We start from the raw sequence: 7,426 nt of genomic DNA on the forward strand, positions 1-7,426 counted from the left end.
CCGTGGTCCAGTGGTTGAGCGTTGGGCTCACGATCCGGTGGTTCCGGGTTCGAATTCCGGTGGGGTCACATCAAGAAAATCACTTTGTGGTCCGAAAAGAAATAATCGACCCTAGTGGGTCGATAGCGATAAGCGCTGAATGAGGGAAATCGTCGACCACGCCGGCGGGGTCGGTATCGGCGTCACAGGACCACAGTGACATCATTTTATTGGACTAATTTGGATAAAAAATATCAGGGGAATATCGTGTAAATACGAGTAGGTGCTTTCATTGACGAACTCATATTCCTAAAAACAGACCCAAACTGGGTAGATATGTGATTTCGTTTTGTAAAATCACAAAAATCTGAAAATTAAGAATAAAAAAGTAATTTTAAATAAGTAAACTTTCTACTAATAGGTACTTAAGTTACGTAATATTCTGGTTATGAAACCGGAATACAAAATAATAGTAAGAAATGCAAAGAAATGTCACGAAAATGTAATAAAATATATTTTTAAATGTTTTTGTTTCATTTTCAACTATTGACAAAGTTGGTGTTGCTACTTTTAGGTACTTATTAAAAATCAGAATAAGAATAATGTTATATTGCGACCATGTGTTCGTACAAAATGTGGTGCTTAGTATCAACATGGACCCTGTAAGAGCACTGCAACTGGTAGAGAGGACAACATACTTAATCTTCTTCTTCTATCGCGTAAGTTGTGAGGTGGATCACCAACCCCATCAACCCTGATATCAGAGTTACTCTTGAGCCGCCACAGGCCCCTGACATGGCTCACGAAGCGACTACTTACTTACATCAGTAAGTAGTAACCGGGACCAACGGCTTAACGTGCCTTCCGAAGCACGGATGATCTTACATTTGGACAATCAGGTGATCAGCCTGTAATGTCCTAACCAAACTAGGGATGACAAAGTGATTTTTGTGATTTGTCCCAACCGGGATTCGAACGCGGGACCTCCAGATCGGGAGTATAACGCTCAACCACTGGACCACAGAGGCCGACGAGTTAGTATCATATAATCGGTCCTCGGGCAGCTGGGAGTTCCTGCAAAGCATTGCATTTATCCTCCAACAAAACTCTTCAATTCAAGAGCTTAGGGTACTCCGTTGTTCAGATCCCCAACATTCAAATCAGTCTATCAGTAGAGGAAATACGTAAGAGACAAATAGGTGATTTCGCATAATATTAGTAAGTAGGATCTTGATAATTTTCCTCTATTGATTAGGTATCTTTTTAACGTTTCCATCAGTTTCTGCCTACACAAATAATACCTAATCACATCGATAGACACTGGTAATAGATAATATTATTATTACATAGTTACTCATATTTTTAGTGCTTAAGACTATGATTGCTATGAGAGCTAAAATTCTTCTTCTTCTTTCTTATTGATTGCTATTATTCGATGAATGAGTTCTAAGTATAATGACAAACTATAGTGCGACATTATTATTAGTAATTTTATATTAATTTAAAATATTTTTTTGTTTATTGTGAATATTTTATTAGAATTTAACATGTAGAAAACAGATTATTATTCAGATTAGATTATTATTGTATAAAATATCAAGCATGACTCCTTTGCAACGCCCTATAAAAGGGTGTATGTACAATGACTTAATGTTGTATTATTTTTTTAAGAACTTTTTCTACTCCTCTACTTTAATCTGGCATTTAAATAACCAAAAAGTCTAATATAAGTACATACATAATTAAACTCTTTGAAAAAGTGTACGCTCTATGGCCTATAAAAGCATTGTTGTTGTTTTTTTTTTTTTGACCTGGAAGCTGGCACCTTTACTTTGTTTGGTGCCATAGATATACTATAAAAAAAAAGTATACATTTGCCGCCATTTTCCCGCGCGTTGGAAAATAAATTGGAAAATTTTTGTGTTTCGTTTCAAAACACTAAAAAGTATAAAATAAAAAGGAAAAATGGATGAAGAACTATTGAATTCTACACCAAAATTACGTCGTCGTAGAAAAAGTATTGTATGCAACGTTGTATAACTAGGTCAAAAAATGCTCGTGGCGTCTCTTATTGCGATGTTCGCCAAGGCTCACATCGCAACTCACGCCACTCGCATTTTTTGACCCTTCTTATACAACTGTTGCATAAAATACTATTATGTAAAATGTACATATGCACGCAAAATAAATAAATACCTAAATAAATAAATTGCCAACGTTTGGAAGGAAAACATCGTGAGGAAACCCACACTTCCGAGAAATGCATTTTTGGAGTATGTGACCTAACCTGTATTGGGCTGGTTTTCCCTTCGCGGGTCGGAAGGTCAGACAGGCAGTCGCTTTTGTAAAAAACCGGACCTGTCAAATCTTCAGGTTAGGTAAGCGGACCCTGTGAAGAACGGGATAATGCTAGGTGACGTTTGTTAACTAAACCTCGAAATGGACAGGCGTTCAGTTCAGGTAAAAAATTGGGATTTCATTATTTATCTGAAATGAAATTAATTTAAAGAAATCGAGGATTTCTTGAAGAAAATCACATCTGGATAACGAATCAAACGGGATAATGCTAGGGAGATCTGTGACTTTTGCGATGGAAAATTCCAACTCAGAATCATGGCCTGAATGTGTGAATATCAAAATGTGCCAAGTTTGGTGGCGAACTTTCATTATCATATTAGGAACAAGTTACCTCGTAGCTAAAACTATCCTTTTTCATGTCGGAACCCAGTTTTTCACGAAAACATAATATGAAAGTTCGCCACCAAACTTGGCACATTTTGATATTCACCCGAATCATCCCTCAAAGTTTTCGTTGCGATGTCACTAACCTTGTACCTATATTTAATTTTATATTATAGCAAAGTTGACAGTGACAGATATATAAATAATAATACCTACCTAAAGGTACGATAATAAAATATATAATTGCTCAATATGTGAATCCAAGAAACGAAAGTAGATTTCATAATTAAACCACGTTCTAAGCCTAGTAACTAGAAATGGAATAAAAAAATATAAAAGTCACTGGAAAATTGCACAGTTGCTTTTTTATTTAAAATTTATTTAGGTTTGGCGACATGGCAATCAGCTTAAAAATAAACAATAAAACTTATGTCTAAATAACAAAATAGAAAAAGAAAGGTGAATATAATGGCATTGCAAAGTTGCTACTTATTAACAAAAGTAGAGGTACTTTTTACCTTCTTTTTTTTTCCATTATCGACTGTTTTAAAAACAGATTGGTTACAAATTAAACTGACTCGGAATTTATTTATTTGATTGTCTTTTTATTGTTTCTTTTTTCTACCTAAAGCTACTGTATATTTCTATTTAATGTCCTATAGCCCTCGTTGACAATTACTTCCGTACAATATCCCAGGAAGAGGAAATGACTGAAAACCAGCGCTGGCGACGTCAACCGAACGTCGCCAGGTGTCTATGGGCCGCCCCCTTTTGCGTTTTCAACGCGCACACCAAGGTCAAGAGCTAGGGTAAGTGCTTATGTAAATCTAGCTTGGCGCCCGATACGATAACTATATGGACAGTGGGCTGATAACCTGTTGGCATAACCGTTAATTGAATCCACACACCAGCCGAGTGTGGATCTAATCGGATTACTGGATTAATTGTCAGTGTCTGTAAATGTGTGGATGTTTTGTTTACCTATGTGCAGTGGCGGCCCTAGGGCGGTGCCGGGCGCCGTTTTCTTTTTTTTTTTTGGGGGTGGGGGGGAATCAGCTAAGACGGGACCACCCTGGCTGGCAGCCTCGGATCTACAGGAGAGTAACTGGATTGGGCACAACTGCCCTGTGACTTAGACCTTAGTAGGTATATTTCGGTGGCCGTAAACTAATCGAAAAAGACTGTATTTTGAGGGGCATCACAGTGAGGTTTCGCACCACCTAAATATTTTGCTAGGGCTGCCACTGTTCCACTGTTTATGTGACATATTGGCGACGTGTTTGTCCTTATTGGGGCTTTAAGGTTTAACGATCTGCTCTGAACCAGAAACCATTGGTGCATATGGAGGAAGCAGACAAGTAGGTTAGGATTTAGATCGTAACTTTTGCTTCGGCAAATGGAATTCAATGGCTGTTTTGACTACACCTACTGGGAGTAGAAGTCAACTGAGTAGTATCAGGGTTATTATTGAGCCGCTAAAGGTCCCTGACGTAAAGATAATATAAGATATAAGCTAGGCGAATAATAGGTTAGTTTCCAACTAATTAGTCAAATGAGATTTTTTTTTGCTGTGACTTATTGTAGATTTGCCGCAGACGGCATTAACTACTTGGCCAGACAAATGGGGAGCGCTGAGGGCAAGCAGTCAAAGCAAGAAATTACTACGGAATTTGTAATAAAATGCACACTGTGACGTCAGAGAAAAACGTGAAAAAATGTCGGACTTATTATTACCTTAATCTATATTAAAATTCATAAACAAATTAAATAGAAAAAAGAAAATGTTTTCGCTAGTTTTAGATCTGACTTTATTTAGTAATCTGAATTTAATAATTTATCTTGAACCTTTGGGACCATGTCACATGATGTTTTCTCATAAATTGCACTGTAAGTCTCACTAAATGTCAAATATGTTACTACGACAGAGTCCTAAAGTGGGTACATTATATTGCTCATGACTGTACACGACCCAATTTCCGAATTCAAGGTGGATATTATTATGAGTAAACACTATTATATAAGTTCTATGATATAAGCTTTTTGCAATGTAAATCCTTCACCTGACAAGGGTGGGCCTATCAGTGACACATCCACAAATTAAATAAAGGTCAAAATGGCCCCGATTCCTGCAGACACCACCTAATTTTACTTCAAGTTATACCTGTCTTTTTCTTATCCGTCGAAATGGAAAGGGACGGATGATCGACAGCTCTTAATTTTAGGAAGAATGAGTAAATGAATGAGTAACCCGGGCGAATCAAAAACGCATCTCGCTGGTATGCTTCGCGGGATCCAACAGACGGAAAATTAAGGAGCGACTGAAAAACAGCGTCTGTTTCTTCGGAAATAGACACAATGCTGAGTTCGTGTCCTATTCACTGCTGTGCCACATTATGTACTGAGTCTTAAAAATTGTTTTATGATATTCTGTTGTTTTTACTCTGTTTGTAACACTTCGTATGTAATGTGTCACAATTTGTTGAATAAACATTTTCTCTCTCTCTCTCTCTCTCTGTATGCAAACCGTTTGACGTGTGCTGTCAACTTAATTCTGTCGGGTTATTGGCCAATGTAAAATTTCTAGACGGTTGTTTTAGATTTGTGCTTAAAATTGACGTGTGTCCTATAAATTTTATGCTTGTCGGTTACCCGTCCCTTTCCTTTTCGGCGGATAAGAAAATGACGGATATAACTTAAAATAAAATTAGATGGTGTTTACAGGAATTAACACCAATGTCATTCCATGAAGAATCTATTTTTGTTTGTATTGATAAAAAAGTGATCTAATCTACAAACGATTAAACCAGATTAAGCCGGAAATGATGGATTGTAAATTTTAAGATACGATTGATTTTGGCAGTGACTCAGAATAATGAATAACGCTTCAAAATATAGGTAAGATCAACAAATAAACACGACTCTACGGGGGTGTACAGGGGGGTTAAAATGGCCACATCGAAGCAATTCATCTCATCGTTAATGTACATAGAGATAGGAAATTATATGGAGGCGCCCTGTTCTACTATATAAACATCATCTTATACAAATATGAGTAGTTTATGAAACAGGTCGTCAATAATCGTTTTGTCTCTTTTTTACTAGTACAAAATTTCATTTGGTAAAAGAGATAAATATATATTTGTTATTTCTAGTTATGGCAACATTTTGTGATGACGTCACAACAGCTGTAGGTACGTGCCATTTTTCGCCATTTTATGCGCTGTGTTTTGTGGTACTTCTGCTGTCAAGTAGCTGTTTATGAGATCGTATTTTGTGTTTTGCGGATAAATTACGAGGATTTGATTTGCTAAATCGAAGTTGAAGTTGAAAAAAGTGTTATTCAACATGTCCGTGTATTGTATTGTACAGTGTGGAGCCAGAAAGGACAGAAATCAACCGTATTTGTCACTTCATAGGTTAGTACCCCGTATTCATTGAATAATACAAACAATCCTATAGATTTTGATGTTACAACGCAACTGAGCCATGAATTTGCATTAAACCTTTATATATTTTGAGTAATTGTTATACTACAAACCGTATTTTTCTTTGTTTTCCAATATCTTTATTCGTCATAGTCAAATTAGTGTTGCGCCAATAATACTGGCTAAGAATACTAGTTATTACTTTTACGTTAACAGGTTTCCAAGAAATAAAAGCTTGAGAAGACGATGGTTAGAGAGAGGCTGTTGGTGTTTAAATTTATATTTAAATTTCAGCCTAGCTTGCATCATCTCACTACTGGCTAGATAGATAACATATTTGTATCATGTTATCACAACATGTTTATACTATCTATCATTCAACTAAATATTATTATGTACTTAATATACTTAGTCTGTAACTATTATATGTCGAAACAATTATTATATAAATAAATGAATGTTATCTTTCATTTCAGGCCATCTTTCAATCCAAAATTGTCGACTGGATTTACTGAAACAGGTGATATTGGAAAACTAATCCACAGCTGCAACGTCGTCTGTGCTGCCATTGCCCGTACGTCTGTCTCATAAGTCAGTACATGAAAAGGTATTTATCAAATAATTTTATATTTTTAACATGATATAGTATAATTCAACCAGGTACACAATGCACTTAAATCAGATATATTTTAGTACATACACTGTTTTAACATTATTATTAAACTTTATTTCAGTCTGTTCAAGAAGACGCGATGAAAAAATTAAAAGATAGCCAATTTGAAGAATATTATGGAAGATCTGCAGAATAAAAATCAAATAATAAAGGGCAAAGTGTATTGATGGAAGAATTGGCAGGACCGCAAGACTTTTTGAAAAGGCAGGTAAACAAATTTCAAGGTTTACCTTTGCCAAAGAAGTATTCCCAAGAAATAAGAAAGTTTGCTTTAACTTTACATTTTCTTTCTCCGAAAGCGTATAATAATTATATATGCAATGTGACAGGGTGTCACAAAGACAATTTCTAAACAAATTGACACTGTTTAGATTTGTATTTATTGTAAATATAATGTAGTTACATAATAAATAATGTGTGAAATGAATACTTGCTAATAAACAGATTTACGTTATAATTTATGTTTCATTATACACTCCAGGTGGATTCGAATTGTGCGCAATAAAGAATGTAATCAATGTTATAGAGTTGTTAAGGAAACTACTTAGATAAATCTTGACTAAACCCTTTACAAATACAAATATACTTTATTGCACACAACATACCAAAAAGAACAAGTTTTACACAAAACATACACGAAAAATACAGTACACCACCTAATTACCCT

At 35.5% G+C, this 7,426-nt stretch overlaps 1 long non-coding RNA gene across 1 annotated transcript; it reads left to right on the forward strand.

The window, feature by feature from the left end:
* The first annotated feature begins 5,717 nt into the window (after positions 1-5,717).
* LOC126370017 (uncharacterized) lies at positions 5,718-7,216 on the forward strand. The gene is made up of 3 exons (XR_007566791.1): positions 5,718-6,077; positions 6,563-6,693; positions 6,821-7,216. It is a non-coding gene; the product is annotated as an uncharacterized LOC126370017 (long non-coding RNA).
* Positions 7,217-7,426: the final 210 nt, after the last annotated feature.

This window comes from Pectinophora gossypiella, chromosome 10 (assembly GCF_024362695.1).
Source record: "Pectinophora gossypiella chromosome 10, ilPecGoss1.1, whole genome shotgun sequence".
Taxonomy (NCBI): domain Eukaryota; kingdom Metazoa; phylum Arthropoda; class Insecta; order Lepidoptera; family Gelechiidae; genus Pectinophora; species Pectinophora gossypiella.